We start from the raw sequence: 21,939 nt of genomic DNA on the forward strand, positions 1-21,939 counted from the left end.
TGGAGCCTGCTTTGGATCCTGTGTCTCCACCTCCCTGCCCCTCCCCTGCTTGGGCTTTCTCTCTCAAAAATAAATAAATAAACGTTTTAAAAAAGGCACATCTGGGTGTATAACAATATATGGTCTCTGTCTCCATTCATTTGCACACGTACAGTTGAGTCTGGAACAATACTGGTTTCAAATACGCAGGCCTCTGTGTGTAGACTTTCCTTTTTTTCCCCCATGTTTTCTAATGTGCACAAGCGGAGAGGGGCAGAGACAGAATCTCAGGCGGGCTCCATGATGTCAGCACAAAGCCCAATCTGGGGCTCGGTCTCACAATCTGTGACATCATGACCTGAGCCGAAATCAAGGATTGGACACTTTCCTGACTGAGCCACCCAGGCGCCCGTTCCTTAGGACTTTCTTAATAACATTTTCTTTTCCGCAGCTTGGAGAAATCCAAATACACGTGATTCAACCACTTATGTCATTGGAAAGAGGTTCAGGCAACAGGAGGCTATTAGGAAAGTTTTGGGCGAGTCAAAAATTACATGTGGATTTTCAACTGCATGGGGGTTGGCCCCTGTATCCTGTGTGTCATTCGAGGCTCAACCATAAATACTATTATTATAAAAGAGGAGTGCGTGGCAGGGAAATGTAGCTGGTGGGCGTCTCCATCAAGCGCCTGTGCCTCCCTAGATAGGTATTTGCTTTGGATCATGAAGTATGGACTGTGTTTAGAATTGTAGAGGCAAAAATTTGCTACTCAGAAGAAGAGAGGGAGGAAGCCGGTTGGGGGAAGGTGAACACCCCACATGCCGTGTAGGCACAAGTCTTTGAAAGGGGAGAGAAAAGGCGGAGAGAAAGAGGGGGCCCGAGAGCATGCTGTGTTATTTGGAAACAAGCAGCGTAGCGAAGTGTACTTGAACAGTCACTGAATGTCTTACACCCAGACTGTTTCCTCAGGATAGAACTGCAAAGACTCAGAACCTACTTAAGGAGGGAAAGAACTAGTCTAGTCCGCTCTCCGAGGAGACCAGGCCGAGAGGGCCTTCCCAATTACCACAAAATTGCAGTGGAGTTTTGCATTCCCAACCCGAATCTAATTAATGGCAGACCTTTTATGCGGAGACCTGGAATAATTTACCAAGAGACTTTTACATACATTAGGTGGTGATGGCATGAAACCATTTCTTCCCTCCCTTAGCAATGTAATGATTTAAATAGTGGCCCCACGGGCCTCTGGGAGGCTCAGTCGGTAAAGCGTCTGACTGTTGATTTCAGGTGAGGTCATGATCTCACAGTTGGTGAGTTCGAGCCCTGCGTTAGGTTCTGCACTGACGGCGTGGAGCTGGCTTCGGATTTTCTCTCTCCCTTCCTCTCTGCCTCCATTCTCAAAATAAATAAGACTTTAAAGACATAGTGGTCCCAAAGAACACTGTCAAGTCCAGAGAGTTTGAAGCATGTGTGAATAAATTAAGGATCAAGTATCTGACTTGGAACCTGACTCAGATCATGTTTCTGGGAGAGTGAAACCCATGTTCTCTCATGTTAAGAAATAATTCTTCTGCAAATGGGAACCTACTATTTGGATTATTTGAATTTTTTTTTCATGTTTATTTATTTCTGAGAGAGACAGAGACAGAGCATGTGTAGGGGAGGGTCAGAGAGAGAGGGAGACACAGAATCTGAAGACAGGCTCCAGGCTCTGAGCTGTTGGCACAGAGCCTGACGTGGGGCTGAAATCCATGAACCGTGAGATCATGACCTGAGCCGAACTCAGATGCTGAACCGACTGAGCCCCTCAGGTGTCCCAAGGAAGAACAATACTTAAACGATGTTGGTAAACTCTGACACGTTTTTTAAAAATTGACATTTGCACGGTGGTTTTTAAAATTTAACAATTTTGATCAATTTTAAATCACACATTTGCTGTCAAGTATCAAGTTGATTCTGAAAGCCCAGCAAAGTACAGGTTTCATTGTGTATCGGCCTCGTTTGGCTGGAATAATGAGTTCCTGGGTTAAGGGAGTCCTCCCGGATCTTGCCGGGCCTCCGGTAGGAATTCCTAAACAAGGTAAGACACGGTTATCGTTTGGGTCCAGAGAACTGGGTCCATTCTCTGCGCCCGCTCAGGACACACCCTTCATCATAGCCAACGCACACTGGCACCTGATTCACGTGCAATCATAACGTCACCCAGATCTCTTTGGGGGAAAGCATCGATCACGTGTATTTAGCTATAAAGATAAATAAAGCTGGAAAACAAACCCAACCCAGACTTCTCGTGTGAGGCCTTCAGAGGAAATCTCTCCAAGTCAAGATCTGGTCTACCCTCCAGCCAATGAACACACACAAAGGGGTGTTTGTGGCATGAAGTTACACACGTCTTCATTCTGCCCCGTTATCCAATGACGCTAATAAACAAGGCCCAGCAAAGCCACAAGGTTGAGCAAGAATAGAGAGGTCCATCAACACAATGACGGATGTTCCTAGGTTCTTATGGGTCTGAACAGTGCTTCCTGATACAGGAAGAAGTCTGTGCCTGGTGAGGCCAGACCCAAGCACGCCGGCCATCTGCCAACCCTCTTTGTGTCCTTTCCTCCAGGGCCTTTCCCCAAACCCTCATGAGCACACCCAGGCCATCATCAGAAAGTGTCCTCAGGCACTGAGAAAGAATCCCGGTCCCAAGATCTGGAGTGCACCAGCTAGCAGAGAAGCCAGACTATCAGTGGGCTGAGTGCAGACCCTGACCCTTACGGCACTTGTAACAAATCCCAAGATTCAGCCGATGATTCTCTATATTCCCAACTCCCACAGAACCCGAACACAGACCACTCTCACTGACAGAGTCTCTGTCCTTCCCCAGCTTCATGCCTGTAAATATCCAGTCTTACTGCTGGTCCACCATGTCCCTGGCCATTTCCCACCCTCAGCACTGTCGACTTTCTGAGCTATAGGACGATACATCTGAGCCCTCCGGGATGTTTGGGAGCTGACCACTCGGGGCCACCAGGATTCCTTCCGAAATGGGATGACCAAAAACATCTCCTGATATTGGTCAATGATCCTGAGTTGGGGGGGGGGGGGCAACATGGTACCGAGTTGGGAATCCCTGTTCAAGTGCTACTCCTGATTCGCTGAGCCCCCAAAATAGTATGCTCCATACAGTACCTGGCCCCTGGCCCATTTCCATGCTCAGTAAGTCAAGACTCTTGGAGAATCAAAGTCTGGAAGCTCTGACTCCATAACCCGTTTGGAAATGCCAAACCCTACGAAGAGCTCTACCAATGGGGACAGAGTAGCTCCTGCCTCGTGTTGTCAGCCCTGAGAAACACAGGATTCCAGCAGAGGGACTGAGACATCAAGAACATCAGAGACCTGGATAGAAGACCCTCAATCTACCACCTACCGACCAAGATCAAAGATCCCCAGGCCACACGCACAAAGCGAAATAGTGTAGGAACTCTGAACCCGAGCCCCGGTGCTGGAGAGAAGGGGTGAGCGGAGATGTAGTCACGCAACATGGTGCTGCAATAGTCCTCAGGCACAGGGATGAGGGGACATGAACTTGACCTTGGGGGTCATCCTCTCCCAATAGCTATTGTCGAAGCCATTGCTCCTACGGGGCCTTTCGTGGGAAATGGGGCTTACTCCTACGTGATAAAGGGGAATTCTTAATGGGGTTTACTTCCTAGGACACAGTCATTTGCATTGTTCTGAACGCCAGTGTGAGATTTGAGCCATGACAGACCTGATCTAGCACACGGGAAAACTTGAACCATTTCTGAAAACACTGGGGAATAAAGAAGTCTCTCTTAACCCCTCCACATGTTTGTTAGAGATATTCTGCCCAAGACTCTTGGGAAAGCACACTCTGTTCTCTCAAGCACTCCTGAATTCTTGGCAGGAAATAAATTTGCTCGTTCTCATTCTAGGGGAGTAAACCTCCCTTGATTTGAAACCTTGCAGTGTCTCAGGAGCCACTGGGGAAATCAAAACCACATCAGCTGCTCTGAAGCCAGCACACCTGATAAAAATTAGGGACGGGAGGGAGCCTGGCTCATGCAAATGCATCCTTAATAATCTTAAGGGATACTGGCAGGGTTTCTGAAATGCTGATCGTAAAATTACTTCCCTCTGATTTATGTTTGCGGTGCTTTTTCAGGAATTCTGAAAAAAAAAATCAGGAAATGTTGCCACGTACAAAAGAGGTAGAAATGTTTACTTTTGCTTTCAACATAATGAAGAAGATGCAGCAATGGTCTGTGGGGTGCATGCGCACATACATACATGTAAGAAAATTATCTATAATTTCGTGTATGCATATATACATGCACATTATATGCATCTACTGTAGTATATAAGTAGTATAGTATAATTTGAATACACAGCATTATAGTGTATACTATAGATTAATACCTATCATATGGCATATACTAACATATGGTACATACTGCTTTAATGTAACATAGGAGCTCATGTATTGTAGACTTCTTACAAGGTATAACACACAGAGTAGACATGTGTTACATGGATATACACGGGTATATAGTCTGTGCAAAACTGCACAGTGTACACGTGGCGATTAAATACCTATATTTTCATTAATTTAATGTAAAGTTTTTTATTTATTTTTTGGTACCATGAAAGGTGCAGCCTGCGAGACAGAGGTGTTGGCCTTTCTTCTACATGCAAGGATGTTTGATTTTCAAGGTTTCTCCTTAATCTTGTATCGAGGGGCGCCTGGGTGGCTCAGTCGGTTGAGTGTCCGGCTTTGGCTCAGGTCATGATCTCACCGTTCATGGGTTCGAGCCCCGCATCAGGCTCTGTGCTGACGGCTAGCTCAGAGCCTGGAGCCTGCTTCAGATTCTGTATCTCCCTCTCTCTCTGACCTTCCTCTGCTCACACTGTCTCTTTCTGTCTCTCAAAAAATAAATTAAAAAAAACATTAAAAAATTTAAAAAATTAAACAAAAAATCTCGTATTAAAATACTGTTGGGCTCCGTAATGAAAGCCCTTTGCAATTGGACCAAGTTTCCCACTGGGAGACGCCAAGTGGCCATGAAGAAACCAGTTACTGGGTCGCAAAGCAGGGGCAGATGACCTGGTCAGTACCTGGAATGCTCGGGGCACGCGAGAGGTTAAGTGGGAGGGAAGAATAAATTACACGAATGAACGACAGCACTTTTCAGGTTCTCGGGAACATTTGTAGACACTGCTGGAGGGAAAACAGGTTTGACTAGGAAAGGGAAGACTAATCCCTGATGGTGCTCCAGACCACCTCAATGCGAGTAGCAACGAGAGAGTTTCGCAAAGACAGGAACTCTAAAAGGCATGTGTCCTGAAAGGCTCCCCCTCTTGTTGCAAGAGTGCCAACGGGCACAGACAGGTGATCATTCAAAGGAGGGACAAATCTGAATGTCGGAGTCCAGGACCAGGGGGCAAGCTGTTTAAGACGCTTGCAGGAGAAGAGAAATTGGAGGCTCAACAGTCTTCTTGTCTGAGGAGAAAGGAGTTGCTGGTGTGAATGAGGCAGACTGAGCTTAGAAGGACATGGACATGACCTTGTCCAGGCGGGATGCTCCCTGCAGTTCAACATGGTACCTGGCGTGGAAAACCAATGGGCTATGTTTCTGGTCCCAGCTTGATACCCTTGTGGGAGCTCATAGGCATTTTGTGCCTCAGTGTGTGTGTGTGTGTGTGTGTGTGTGTGTGCGCGCGTGCATGGTGTGTGTGCAACCATCTCAAATACGCCGGATTGTAATAGTACCTGACTCCGAACACTGGAAAGCAAGATCAAATCAAGAGCGTGTTTTTGTATTTGATTGTCAAGATCGGAAGTTATACAGCAGGTGTTGATGGCGGAGCTGTAGGGAGAGGGGCACTGTCCTGTACTTTTGGCAGGACGGATACAATACATAAAAACGGTTAAGATGACAAAGGCTTTTGCCCACTGGACCAATGATTTCCTTTGAGAACATACCTGGATAAAGGGACCGGGTTCAGGAAGCCCTACCCCAAACAGGGCACGTGGCATATGAATATATATACGCATGCACACTTCTTTGCACACTTAAATATACATTTGTGTTTATTCCTTTGCATGTATGGTCATATTGAATTATAAGTACATCAAAATACTGGGGCAACATACAAAAATGTACCTAATTACTGGGGCCCGTAGGGCTGTCTGTATGGGGCATGTAGACAGGTGAGGCTTCCCAATATTGTATCTGTTTATTCATTTGTTTTTTAAATTTTGAAACGTGAAAGTATTGCCTACTGAGATAAATTTTTAAGCATTTATTTATTATTTTTGAGAGACAGAGAGAGACAGACCATGACCAGGGGAAGGGCAGACATAGATGGAGACACAGAATCCGAAGCAGCTCCGGTCTCCGTGCTGTCAGCACAGAGCCTGACGCAAGGCTCGAACTCATGAACCTTGAGATCATGACCTGAGCCGAAGTCAGACGCCCAACCAACTGAGCCACCCAGGCGCCCCTCCTGAGATAAATGTTAAAGACACATTGTATGGAATGACACAGCTTAATAACTGCTGCATGCTTGTACTTTTAGATTGAGGGATTCTACATTAGAGGATAGGAAGCCTAAGTGAAAGGCAGTGCTTAGAATTCAGAGCGTGCCAGTCCCAGAGCCAAAACTATCTCCGTGTTTAGCGTTTCATAAATACACAATTATAAGAAAGGAGCAGTGATTGTGATAGGTTATACTTCCCACATTTCCTCCCAGGTAGCCGTGGGACTGTGATCTGCCAAGTTATTTTTTAAAAAGTTAATCAGTGCAAGCAACAATTTGCCAAGGAATTCGCCTCATTACTAAGGTGTTTCGTGGACGAAACGATCACATGTAGGTTCTTTAAAATTCACTCTCGAGGATGTAACTGAGCCAACACATCCTGATGCAATTTGAAAACAAGATGTACAACGACCCTGTTAATGGCTTCACTGAAGGAGAGCTTCGTGACGCTTTATAGGAAGAGAAATCCTACAAAATGGGTCCCAAATTATTCCCGTTTGATGACTGTGTTTAAAAAGCACGGCCGTTTATTTCAAAGCTACGCTTCTTTATGACCAGGTAAAATATATGTTATTCCAAAATAATAGAATGTTTTCTTCCACTTTGCCCTGCAGAATTGCTAGGTGTTTTGTTTCAGCAGTGGCCACAGTGTTCTTTGTGCAGAGTTTTGCTCAAAAAAGTGCAATTATCGGGGCACCTGGGTGGCTCAGTCAGTTAAATGTCTGACTTTGGCTCAGGTCATGACTTCATGCTTTGTGGGTTCAAGCCCCATGCTGGGCTCTGCACTGACAGCTCGGAGCCTGCAGCCTGCCTTCATATTCTGTGTCTGCCTCTCTCTCTGTTCCTCCCCTGCTCATGCTCTGTCTGTCTCTTTCTCTCTCAAAAATAAATAAATATTAAATAAATAAATAAATGGTACAATTCTTCCTGAAGACTGAGTGGCCACATTTCTGCTAACATTACTTTACTGAGCATCTGTGCCCATAACAGAGGAAGGCATCTGCTTTTATACTGAGAAAATCTGGTTTGAAATGAGTCAACTTTCTAGTACGTGGTTGGAAAAAATATGTGTTTTTTTTCCTCGTTTGATGAAAGACTACATTTGATCAAAGCCAACCATTCGTATAAAAATACCTTACGGGCAATACGTATAAAATGCTGTGCACTTTTTACAAGCATGAGCACTGATGAGCAATGTCCAGAGAGAGACAGCGCCTATCACCAGGGATGTGGAATCTACCTGCGACCCGGCCCCGGTCACCACACTTGCCACGTGGTAAAGACTGTCTAGATACGGATCAAGAGACATGGGTTTTCATTTGTTTCGCCCATTTCTGAGTGGAATCCTTGAGAGCCATCAAGTCAAGATCTCTCAGGAGTTAGAAAGGTCTGTCTGAGATCACATCGCACACCTGCAGAATTACAATCTCCTTTTCTAACAACTTGGGGACACAAGTTGATTTTCACATCAACAGGTACCTCCTTCCCATCCCACCTCTCTTCCCGGGAGCTGGTGCCCCTCCCCCATCCTGATGGGCTTTCAGATGCTCACACGTCTCACTATCTTCCGCAAACAGTCAATGTGCCTCGTATACATCACGTCCGGAAATACTACTTGAGTGTTTAAGTCCTTCGCACAGCCCTCTTGTTTGCAGATGAGGACCTACACAACGCTGATCCCATAATTAGGCTGCTTAAAAACGCATGCTCAGATCCATGTGCTCATGCACACAGCGATAACGTCAGCTTGCTTTGGGGATCCGCAGCTCAGCGTTGCTAACGCATGTCCACGGCTTTTCCGGGTTTTCTGCTGCTACGTAGCGCGCTAGTTCATCCTCTGGATGGTTCGTCGCGCGATATCTGTGTTGATCTAGCAACCAGAGTGCTTTTGGCTTGGAAGTCTGAAACGACCTCAAGGTCATGCCAAGCATCACCTATCACCTCTTGCCTCTACTGGGCAAGGTCAGTGCCGACATTTTTCTTTCCTTCGGTGTAAGGAAGCCACCAAAGGCTGGATCATGGTCAAGTCTCAGGAAATGTGTATCTTTCATCGAATAGGAATTCTGGAAACACATATCCATAAGAGAGACAGCCACTGTGGCTTGTGGTTTTCACACAGCATCACATATGTAAACTTGGAAGGAGAGTTTTCTCTTTCTCTTTCTCTACAGGTTCCTGCAGGAATTTTCTCCATTTTTCAGAAGTTCTTTCCTCTCGGATGGGACTCTATCTATGGATATTTTAGATCCTGCCGTCCTGCACAACTGCCAATTGCTACACTAACATGTGATCATCATCTTATAGTCATTCTTTTTAAAAAAAATTTACTTATTTATTTCTTTTGAGGGGGGGGCAGAGAGATGGAGAGAGAATCCCAAGCAGAGCCCAATGCAGGGCTGGAACTCACAAGCTGTGGGTTCATGAGTGACCTGAGCCCAAACCAAGAGTTGGACACTTAACCAACTGAGCCACCCAGGTGCCCCTGCGGGATCAGTGTTGGTGTGTGATTATCTCTCTGACTTCTTTCGTCGAGGATCATTGGTCATTCTTCTTCTTTTTTTTTTTTTGATGTTTATTTTTGAGGGAGAGGCAGCGTGAGCAGGGAAGGGGCAGAGAGAGGGGCACACACAGAATCTGAAGCTGATCCAGGCTCCGAGCTGTCAATGCGCCCCTGACAGTCATTCTTGAAAAAGCCCCTGTGTAAAGAAAAGTCACAGACAATAAGCATAAATTCAAAAGTACAGGGGCGCCTGGGTGGCTCAGTCGGATAAGCGTTCGACTTCGGCTCAGGTCATGATCTCACGGTCCGTGGGTTCGAGCTCCAAGTCAGGCCCGTGCTGACAGCTCAGAGCCTGGAGCCTGCTTCAGATTCTGTGTCTCCCTCTCTCTCTCTGCCCCTCCCTGGCTCGTGCTCTGTCATTCTCTCTCAAAAATAAATAAAGATGGTAAAAAAATAAATAAAAGAGATTCAAAAGTATTAAGAATAAATCAATTCTTTGCATTTTTAACCAATGTTATAATTTATTCCAAAAGTCTCAAAAACCCGTGTCGTTTTTCCTGGATTAATGCCCACGTAAAGTGGACATTGTTGTTATTGTAAATGATTTTCATTTTTTAAAAAAGCATGATATGACTGTCTAGTGTCAAGTAGGAAAAAATTTGCAATTTTTTATGATTGTATTGATCTTATATCAAACAACTGCTGAGTTATTAATTGAAAAATGTGTCTGTCCCTTTTTTTGACTGACACATCAGTGTTCTGTTTTCTTCTTAAAATTTGCATTGTTTCCCCCTGTGGCAATGATAATTTTACCCAAAATGCCAAACATGCATCAAGATAACAGATAAACTTCCTTTGTCCCTAATTTTGAAGGGAGATGTCCCCACGTTTCATGACCAAGTATAACAGTGAGGCTGGAGTTCTGTAGGCATATTTATCAAATTAGGGTATTTCCTTGTATTCCTGATATCTTGGGTGATTTTCCCATGATTACCTTTAGGAATAGTATCAAATTTTAATCAGTAGTTATGTGTCTGCTGTGATGGTCGTTCTGATTTTGTTCACTGCATGAGTTTTGGCACATGCTCCACCAAATACATACAGTGGTGGCTTGTTTATCATAAAATATCTGCTCAGTAATGTGAACAGGAGAATAAAATATTATAAAATTGGGTTTTTTCCTCATTCGTGTGTTTATGTTATGATCCACATTATGTTATAAAAGAAGACTATAACTGTAGCAAGGTGAATCATGGGAAAATTCTGGAATTCATGAATATCCTTAACCAGGGAAATAACATAAAATATATGGTAACACACTTAGGCCATTGAATAAAGCTGAATTAATAAATTATGTGGCAAACATAGCTATTTTTTTCTTATAGTAAAAATACATAAGGAATCAGAACTCATATAAAATATTTCTCCTCACAAAATGAGTATGAAAAGAAAATCGCAGAGAAGTCAGATCTCAAAATTCTCCTTGTTTGAAACTTAATAAGGAGACTAAAAAATTAAGAAGAAAACATTAAAAATTTAATAATATTCATATTTGCAGTTCACAGATCTGGCAAAGGACCAACGAGAATATATATAAGAAATTCTCTAAACTCTGGGTGCCTGGGTGGGGCTCGATCGGTTAGGCGTCTGATGCATGGGGCTCTGTGCTGACAGCTCAGGGCCTGGAGCTGCTTCAGATTCTGTCTCCCTCGCTTCCTGCCCCTCCGCCACTCACACTCTGTTTCTCTCTGCGTCAATAGTGAACAAACATTAAGAAAAAGGAAATTCTCTAAACTCAACAGTAAAGAAAATCGTACAATCCTCGGGGCTCCTGGGTGGCTCAGTCAGGTAAGCATCTGACTCTTGATTTCAGCTCTGATCATGATCCCAGGATCGTAGGATCGAGCCCCATGCCAGGCTCTGCACTGACAGCATAATATCTGCATGGGATTCTCCTCTCTGTCTCTCTATCTTTCTCTGTCCCTCCCTCGCTTGTGCTCTCTCTCTCAATATAAATTGATAAACTATAAGAAGTTACAAAAAAAAGTCCCACAACCCGACTATAAAACGGGACCAAGGCAGACATAGAAGTTGTATGGAAAGGGAGATTCATTGTCATCAGGCATCAGCGAAATTGCAAATTAAAGCTACAGGGAGACACCACCGCCTACCGATGGGAACGACCAGAAGAAACCCCCAACGTGAGCTCGTAAAATGCTGGCCACAAGGTACAGAAACGGCATCATGCATCTAATTCCATGGCAACGTGAACGGAATGGTGTCTCTGGAAAAGTTTGGTCATTTCTCTAAAGATGAAATCAAGTGGCTACCGTACAACCCAGAGCTTTTGGGCATTTGTGCCAGCCAAGTGCTTAAGTTATAAATCAAAGTTAGTCCTCAGTGTGGGTGCGTAAGAAAAGACATAACCTATGCCCTTAGGTTGCTTACTTATCTGTGATTTCAGGCATCCATGGGGGTCTTGAACACAAATGAGGGACTTCTTCTCCTTCTTCTTCTTAAGTAGGCTTCATGCCCAGTGCCAAGCCCAACACAGGGCTTGAACTCAAGACCCTGAGATCAAGACCTGAGCCAAGATCAAGAAACGGATGCTTCAGCGACTGCGCCACCCAGGGTTTCCCCATAGGTAACGAGGAACTTCCACAGTCATATAACTCGGCAATAAAACGGAATGAATTATCGATTCCTGTGTCAACTTGGATAAATTATCAAGAGGGAATTATTGACTGGATAACGTCAATCCCCAAAGATTACATTCTGTCCAGTTTCAGTTACATTCCCTTCTTTAAATGAAAAATAAAGTCAGGAAATGGAGAATAGATTAGTGGTTTCTAGGTTTAGGGGGGCCTGAGAAAGTGAGAAAGGTACATACATGCCTAAAAGGGCATCGTGAGGGTCCTTTGATGGAAATGACCCCCGTCTTGGCTCTATTCAGATCTACGCCATGGTGATGACATGACTTCGTAACTTGACAAGATGCTACCATGGGGGAAAGAGATATCTACTAATAGATAGATGAGATATCTACTAATTCTTATAACTGTGTGTGAATCTATAATTATCTCAGAATAAAAAGAAACTAATTAAAGATCAAACAAAACCCGAAAAAAGCAAACATAAAAAAAAGCTACTGGCTACTCTTAGAGACAGGCATAGAAGTTGAAAGCATCTTGTCTGAGAGGCAGACATCTGGGGAGCTGAAGGAGTATTTCATGGAGGGACAGAGACATCTCATGAAGGCCTTCCAAACTGGCGAAAGAGAATCGGCAGCCCAGGAAATGGTGTGAGGTGGGTTCTTCATCACCAGCAGTGTGTGTGACTCACCACTGGTCCTATTTGTGCCTCTGAAATAAAGTCGAGGGTAGACTATGCCCCTTCCTCGCAGAATCACCGTCCTGAATATGACCGCACACCGTACTTATGGTCGAGAACTGCACATGGACCCTGTATGAGTCAGCTCACGCTGCCGTAACAAAGTGCCCCAGACTGAGCCGCTTAAACAATAGACATTTGTTATCGCAGTCCTGGAGGCCGGGAGTCTGAGGTCCAGGCAGGGCTGAGGCTGGGAGTGTGAGACGCAGGCAGGGCGCAGTGTGGCTCCTCCTGAGGTCACTCTCCTTGGCACGTAGATGCCATGTTCTCTCTGGGTCCTCATGTGGTTGTCACTCCATGTCTGTGTCCTAATCTTGTTTTCTTATAAGGACGCCATTCTTATGGGATCAAGGCCCACCTTACTGACCAAATTTTACCCTAATCCCGTCTTTAAAGACCACCTCCAAATCCAGACCCATTTTGACGTCCTGGGGCTTAGGGCTTCAACATATGGGTTTTGGGAGGTCTCAAACAGCTCCGAGGAACGTTCATGAACGACCTTTTAAAATTTCATTTACATCTGGGGCAAAGGAAGCATTAGCATTTGAAGAAACCATTCCTAAACTCTTTTCCAAAGGAAACCAAAAAGACAAAAAAAAAAGATAAAGATAAAAGGCAAAGCTGGAACTAAGGTATATGTTTCATCAAGGCTATATCTACAGTAGAATACGTAACAATTCTGAGATTACTGTTACATTTCAACATTCATGTGCATGATTACTTTTTGGGTATTCTCTTCATTGTCCGACTGCTATAAATTTGCATCCTAAAAGACGATGTGGGTTTGAATTGTGACGGTCCACTTACTTATGGATTTTTTTCAATAAATTCAGTACAGTACTGTATATGTACTTTCTCTTACTCATGGTTTTCTTAATAACATTTTGTCTCTAGCTTACTTTATTGTAAGAACACAGTGTATAATGCAAATGTTAATCAACTATTTATGTTCTACGTAAAGGTGCTGGTCAACAGTAGTTAAGTTCTTGGGGGAGTCAAAATACATGCCGATTTCAGCTGCGTAGGGGAGTCTGTGCCCCTACCAACTGTGCTGTTCAAGGATCACCCGTATGTAAACTTTTTTCTGTGGGTTATGATGGATGGAATAATTCCTAACATTGGTCTTTTATATCTTTCTCCAGAACATCAAATGTAGACACGGCATTCTGGTCGGGTGGAGATTTTTGTTTGTTTAACATTTATATTATTACGCTTTGGACTCAATTCCACTTAATGCATCTCATCCAGTTGCCGTTTATGGGTAAAGAATGACTCAGAACATTAATGAGCAAACTTCATCTGTAAAGAATAAAATATTTAGTATGACCTGAAAAATGTAGGGGGTACATGCCCTTTGGAAAAAATACTTCAATTACCAGCTTGAGGTAGAGTTACTAATTCATTATTCTTAGAAATAACACAATAACCATTTTTGAATTTGTAGGTAAGTATGAATCATAAAAGTAACTATGACATTGTATTTTAACTTTCATCTTATCAGGCTCCCAATACTAAGTATTATAGTCATATTTAGAATAGTTTATTCTAAATTCCAAAGTAACTTCAAAGTGATTATTGCATGTTATGGAAAAGATAAAAATGCCTTACTCTTTTGGGGTGAGCCACCTAAAATTGAGTCTTCACCAATTCTACATTGTTTTCCCACATTAACACTCATTCCTCACATCTTTCAAACATTCCTATGTATTACAAGACTTATTTTAAACTTAGTGTGCCTCTGGCCGCCGGCCATTTATCTGGAGTAATTTTAGTGTGAGTGGCAATCCATTTCATTCAAGAATTAGGTTTGCGTTAAGTCAAGATTGAAATTGCACGAGCCAGTGTGCTAAGTAGGTAGAAAGCAAGTGAGTGACCCCAGCCCGTTCATTTTTAATCAAACTCTTAAGAGCTTGGTTCTGGCTGGGATCAAGGATCTCCATTTGTCTTTTCATAAGATGCAAAGTTCAGCTGTGATCTTAGCATTTTAGGGGCAGCTGAAATCACAAATCATAGAGTTTCGTTAAGTGTAAGTCACGCATTCGGAGCAAAGGTTGGTCACATTGCTTGCTACCTGTAGAGGGAGGAAATAGTCTCCCTTCTGAGGACGAGCCTGTGAAACGTTGTCATGTTCTCTGTGCAAGCTGGTTGTGTGCAGAGAGGAAAAGGGATGAGGAGAAAACAGATGAGTGCAGACGCAAAGGTCCAGGTGTGTGGACCCAGAGCAACACCTCAGGCTGCGGTGACTGTGGCTCCGTCAGTGACCAGCAGCGTTACAAAGTCTGTTCACTCGGCCTTTGGTTGAAGGCGGCATTTTCCATGTGCCAAACATGAAGAGATTTTCGCCAAGTCCACGGTGAAATGAGGAAAATGTGGCTACCCTAGTTGACGTATGTTTTTGTTCCTGAAAAAATTAATAGACTGCATTCCTTAGAGCAGCATTCGGTTTACAGATAAACGGTGAAGAAAATGCAGAGAGTTCCCTCATGGGCCTCTCACCTGCATGCAGGAGCTCAGAGAGTCTGCTCTTCACTGACATCTGTGGTTCACACTTGGCGGTGCACATTCTCTACGGGCTTTGACAATGTATGATGACATAAATCCACCATGACCATAGCACATCGAAGAATTCCACTGTCCTAAAACTCTTCCGTCTTCTGCCTGTTTGTGGGGTATTTTTTTTGTTCGGTCTTTGACTGTTCTTTATGTATTCTAGCTATTAGTCCTGTGTCGGAAATGGAGTTTGTGAATGTTTTTCCCCCCACCCAGAATGGAACTGGTCTTTCCATTGTCTTCACACAGGCTTACAAACAGTAATATTTTTTTCATTTTTATGAGGTTGCATTCCTCATTTTCCTTTAAAAATAACTTTTTTTTTTTTACGTGAGGACAGGGATCACCTGTCGATGAGTCTTTTCCTACTATCTGGCACCAACCTTAGTCCATAATCCATACTATTCCATAACCATCATAGAATGTTAATATATAGTTGATAAATGGATGATTAAATGACTTGAATACAAGAATATAATAAAGAGTGTCATCTCATAATGATGAAGAAAATTAAACATGTCAGGGTAGATAATATTTTAAGTGTTTTTTTTTGCATAAAGGGGAAAAAGCAATACAAGAGACAGTGTGGGAATATTCAAATAAGAGTGTCTATAATGTATGTGTATTACGCTTCATATTTCTGTCTTGCAAATCCACATGAAATGCTCTGTTTTGCAAACTATTAACTCCTTCCCATATTCAAGATGGTAGGAGTGAGGCGACCCACTGACCTTGAAACACTGGGCTTTATTTTCCCTCAGAGAGAGAACATAGATTCTCACTGAAAGCCTAGTGGGTGAAACAATTACATTAGGTTCCTCGTACTGATGTAATTTATGTTCAAAACTTATCTCCACCTTTTAATTTCTGATTAGATTAATTTTCTTTCCCCACAGACATGATGTAAATAAAATGTTTTCCTTTGGATTTGGCTTCAGGATGACTTCTGACTGGATATATTTGTCATTTCGTGAAAGAAGATTCATGGCAGAATGGGCATTGGCAGGTGGAATCGATATCTAATTACCAACAGAGTACCTGAGACTTTCAGCAGAGAAGAAACTCTGAGCACTGCTTTCTAAGGAAATTTCAAGGGTAGACTCAACATCGTCTCGAGCATTAACTTTGTCAGTCATTTGCATGCTGCTATTTATAAAGACTTGTCCCCTGAAGATCTATTACTAGTTTTCCTACAAGTCAGCAATCTGAAAATGACCATTTTCCATGTTTTGTAATAGAATTCAACAACCCACAGCAGTCCCTGGGAGCATGCTAACGGGTGCCCAGTAAGAGAGGGGGATTTAGTGACATTTGCCTCTAAAATAGTCAAAGCACACTTCATGGAAGGAAGAATTTAAAGGGAACGCTGATATTATTGGGTCTGAGCCTCTGGCCCCAAATGCATGTGGGAAATGCATTGTTCTACACTAACCAAAGTTTTGTTTGTCGCCCCCAGTTCAACGAAGGGGCTGGAAGTTTATTTTCGTGAATTCAGTTCCTTGCACGAAGCACTTTTTCCATGGTTTTACCCACTTAGTTGGGGAAATGGGCAGCGTAGAAGCTGAAGGAACATCTGGACTCTGGAATTCCTCCTCTAGCAAGAAGGCATCTTTTGAAGCATGCCAATTCCCATCAGGTCTTCAGGAGTAGGACTGTGTTGGCCAGTGCCCTGAATGTTTTTGGTACCATCAGGGTAAACTCACCCTCTGCCACGTTCCATGTGTTCCCATGGAGTGTGACCATTCTGATCATCTGGTGCCATGCTGGATTTCAGCCCCTTCTAAGATGCCATGAGTCCCTCTGAGTCGACGTGGCCATTGTTATTATTCTCCTGCCAAGGGATGGAGCAATCAGAACTCTAGGATTTTGGAATCTCCCATAAGCTGTATCTGGACACAGAATTTTGTGGAATGGAACAGAATTCATTTTCGACCTGTGCTCGTTCAACTTGTTTGGTTGTTTCAGGCATCTGATACTCCGTAGTGTAAATCCACTTCTTTTTAAATTCAAGGAATGTGCATGATTTGTAGGACTGATAGGAGAAGAGTAACTTACACTGGGAAACTTTGGTTGGGAGGATAGAAATGGAAATTTCCAGTGTTGTCACCACCATATTCTTTCTGAATGTCACCTTGGTGAATCCCACCTTTGATACCAGAATAGCAAAAGTCTTCTTCCTGATCCTTCCTTGGGAATCCATTTCAAGTCAGATCTTCTGCAAAGAATCTATCTGTAGAACTCTGTACACTCCGTTAAAGATGGAGTACAGTTGTGGTTTATGCCAGTTGTGGGGACATCTAGTGACATGTCATCCCACCAGCCTTGTGTTGACCTCTGCTTCCCACAGACTTAAGGCTATTTCAGTAGCTCCTGTGTCCCTACAACCTCACAGCCCTGCTGGCCACTTTTTGGCCCCAGAGTGGCAGCAAATCTCAGCTGCCCCTTTGAACTAGGCAATGAGACAAACATTCATGTTACATGGTAAAGTGAAGTAGTTCTGGCCATTATTTCTTTTGTTTCCCAGAATGTCAACAAGAAAGTGAGAGACGGAATGTCTTTACTTGAGTGCTTTCTCCAGGGAGAACGAAGAAATATTCCTCAGGGAGCCCAGAAATTGAGAAAGTTTTATACCAAATCCCTACATCCTCCTCAGCCTTCTGGTCAACCTTAGTAAGCAACATGTCTTAGAAACTAATAAATCTTTGAATCTCAACAGTAAGCACTGTGGATCTTCATCTATATACCTACTCATTAGGGACATTTAAAACAGAACATCTGTCAATCTTCTAATTACAAGTCTTTGACAATTCTAAAATACAAAAGTACAAGTCCTGAAAATTTCAGTTTGCAGTAGTTACCTGGTTTGGACATTTCTTGAGCACATAAAGATGACTGGACAGATCTGTCATCACTGACAGAAATGAGATGATTTTTCTCAAATTGACAAAATTGCGATCTAAAATCTAATATGTTTCATCTATAACATATCCTACTTGAAATTCACGCATATGCAATTTAAAGATGTATATTCACATGAGTTTTCCGGAGTGTAGACAATATTCAAGAATGGCTTATTTTAACCATATCCTTCATCAGTTCATGTATTTAGTTTTGACAATAAAAGAATTTAATTTGAAAGAATCATCCCTAGAAATACCAATAACCCTAGTCTATATATATTCTAAGTGTCTGAAATAAGAAAACAAAATATTAACACAAAATGTAATGTTATATCTGTGATGTTGCAGGTGAAACAGTCTTACAGAAATAGAAAGTATAAATGTTTATGTTCCTCTATAGTACAATGTCTCGGTCATAGATCTCTGGCACGGTTTCAATTTAAAATATCTTGTTGAAGGGATCAGTTTCCACATTCCTAACAAAACGTAAGCCAATTATAAAGATTTCAGAAAATCCGTTTGCAGTTACATAGTATGTGGGAATCTGAAAAAGTAAGACGGGTCATCTGTGAATGTGGAATTCTACAGGAATGCGGGGGAGAGCACCTTGGTTCTGGAAAAGAACGGGTTGTCCTATTTAGATGTAAAAGTGTTGTTTCAAGAAAAACAAAACTGATCTTGCGGTGACCAGAAAGCCTGTCACAGAGACAACTTTTTTTCCATATCATCAGTACGGTTTTCCCTGAGCGTCACATACAATCACATGCAAGGACCCTGAGCTCAACAAGAGCGCAGGTCAGGGTCCTTCTCCAGGCCTGAGTGGTTGTGGCAAAAGCCACTGCCTTGTGGTTAGAGGACTCAAATCCATGTGCTTGGTGGTTTTCATGATGGGGCCGTACTCAGCTCCTGCATTCTCCTACATTGCTTTCCTGTGCATCTTCAAAGCCAGCAGTGGGGACCCTCCCTCTCATAGTAGAATTCCTTTCACTCTTTGAAGAAGGTCTTTTGAAGGTCTACCCTGATTAAGTCACACCCAAGGAGGATAATTTCTCTCTCTTGAAATCGACCATGCCATGTTAGGAATTTGATGCTGAGAATGACAGTTCAGTGTATGGTCAGGATCGTTCCACACTCAAGCAAAGAGAATTCTCTATAAAGACGTAGGTCCCTGGAGATTGGGTCATGTCCTGCTGGCCACAGAACCCCAATTTTCTTGATCATAACAGTGAGTACAAAATTCATAGCCTCTAACCCTGGATTTCAAATATGGCAGTCCTGGTGAAGATGGAGAAGTTAGAATAAATTAAAGCTGTTATGGAAGAGGAGGGGAAGGTATAAGACATAAGAACATGAGGACACCAGATGCCCATCTGGCTCCTTCAGATGAGACGCACAGCATGGGTTCCCTCTGATGGTCTCCCTTTGCACAACTGTCTGAGGATGAAGGCATCCAATGCCAAGTACAGCTGTCCATGTGTTGGCACAAGAATTCACCCAGTGTAGTTAGTTCCCGAGCAGAGAGCCCCCAGCCCTGACATTAGCCTCTTCAGGTATTCTAGGCAGGAGGTGAGATTCACTTTACACTTGTCCCTCACTCAACTTCCTTCTTTGCTCCTTCTTTTCAGAAAACACATCTTTTTGTAAAACCATGCTATTTACAGTTTTAATGTGATCGCTCACTGTACACATTAAGAAGATTACATTCAGAGGCCATCTTAAACAAAAATTCAATGAAACGAAGGTGTTGGTGGGAAGTAGCTATTTAAAATTCTTGGCCCAACAGGGGCTTCAGGGGATGGGCAGAGCAAAGGACAGTCCCTGCATTCCCTGCATTCCCTAGTATGTGCCAGCCAGCAGCACTCAGCAAAACGATGTACTAACATAAGGAGTAATTTCACCAATGACACACAGTAGCACTAGAACATGGTCTTTGCATATCAGAACACATGTGTTAGAATGAAACATGCTCAGACACATAAAATCTACTATGACATTTTGGTTGTTTTTTCAGTAATTCAGCTGCAAAGATGTGGGATAATCAAAATGCATTGGCATCATTGGTCTATGGTTTTATTCTGTCCGTCCATCCATCCATCCATCCATCCATCCATCCATCCATCCATCTATCGATCCATCCATTCAATGGTCTATGTATCCACCCATCCATCCATCTGTCCAACCATCCATCTATCCATCCGTCTACTCATCCATACATCCATCTGCCTATCTATCCACCCATCTATCCATCTGTCCAACGATCTGTCCATCCACCCATCCATCATCCATCCATCTGTCATTAACATTATAATGATTATCTATGGACTCATAAGCCAAGAGAAGAATGAGAATATAATGTATAATTTAGCTTAATCTACATGCTATTTCCTTTATCCATCTGCTCTACCTCAATAGAAATAACAAATGTCTTGAACTTTTAAAACTCTTTTTAACTATTAAATTTAATTTTATGAAGTTATATAATGCAGTATAAATCACTTTAACAAAAAATACTGAGTGGGGGTGCCTGGGTGGCTCAGTCAGTTAAGCATCTGACTCTTGATTTTGGCCTCACAGTTCATGAGCTATGTGCTGACAACATGGAGCTTGCTTGGAATCTCTCTCTCCATCTCTCTCTGCCCCTTTCCCATGTGCATGTGTGTGCACTTTCTCTCTCAAAAGAAATAAACAAACGTAAAAAAGTTTCTGAGTAAAGTTGACAGGTAACGTCATGTAAGTGTAAGGTGTGTGGCCTCTTTCTGTGACACTCTTATATATTGGTGTACAGTAGCTGATGCAATGATATTTATCACATTAAACATTTCTGGTACAATATTAGTGTCCGTAGTCAGTATACTGAGCATTAGATTTCTGTGGCTTATTTACCATTCATTATACATCTGGACACTGAAACACCATCACACTTACCCCCTCCCCTCTCCTGGTAACTACCGTTCCAGGGTCTGTACTAGATGCCATGTGTAAGTGATACCACACACGACATATCTGTCTCTGACGTATCCCAGTTAGCATAACGTGCTCAATGTCCATGCATGTGTTCACAAACGAAAGGCTATCCTCCTTTCTCATGGCTGAATAGTATTTCCGTGTGCAGAGGTGCCACATCTTTTTCATCCATTCATCTGCTGACGGACAATTGGAATGTGTCTATATGTTCGCTATTGTGAATACTGGGGTAATAAACATGTGAGTCCGTACATCTCACCGAATTTTTAAAAATTTTCGTTGGGTATATCCCGAGAGGTAGAATTGCTGGGTCCTATAGGAGATCTATTTCTAGTGTTTGAGGAGGCTTCAGACTTCATCCTTGAAACTGGCGGCACCAGTTTACATTCCTACCAACGATGCATCAGGATGCTGTTTTCAACACCTGCTGTGTCATTAGCGGTAGTTGTTCTGACAGGAGTGGGGAGGTGTCCCATCGTGGGCTGGATTTGTATTTCCCTGATGATGAGTGATGCTGAGCATCTTTTCATGTCGGTTGGCCACCGCCTGTCCTTCTGGGAGAAGTATCTATCTGATAAGTCTTTAATCATATTGTTTGTTTTCATTTTGAGTTCATAGAGTTCTTTACACATTTCAGATATTAACCTCTGATCTGATGTAATTTGCAAATATTTCTTCCTTTCTGCAGGCTGACTTTTAAAATTTTTTTTTTAATTTTTAATGGTTTTTATTTATTTTTGAGAGACAGAGAGAGACAGTGTGAGCAGGGGAGGGTCGGAGAGAGAGGGAGACACAGAATCTGAGGCAGCTCCAGGCTCTGAGCTAGCTGTCAGCACAGAACCCGATGTGTGGCTTGAACCCACGAACCGTGAGATCATGACCGGAGCCAAAGCTGGACGCTTACCTGAATGAGCCACCTGGGTGCCCCTAGGCTGACTTTTCATTTTGCCAAAATGTTATTTCTTTGCTGTCCTTCTGCATTTGATGTAGTCCTACTTGTTGGTCCTTCATTTTTTGTTTGTGCTTTTGCAGTCATGTTCTACACATCACTGCCAAGACCTGTATAATAAGGTTCTTTCCTATGTTTTTTTCTAGAAGTTGCATGGCATC

The sequence above is a fragment of the Suricata suricatta genome, chromosome X, assembly GCF_006229205.1.
Source record: "Suricata suricatta isolate VVHF042 chromosome X, meerkat_22Aug2017_6uvM2_HiC, whole genome shotgun sequence".
Taxonomy (NCBI): Eukaryota; Metazoa; Chordata; class Mammalia; order Carnivora; family Herpestidae; genus Suricata; species Suricata suricatta.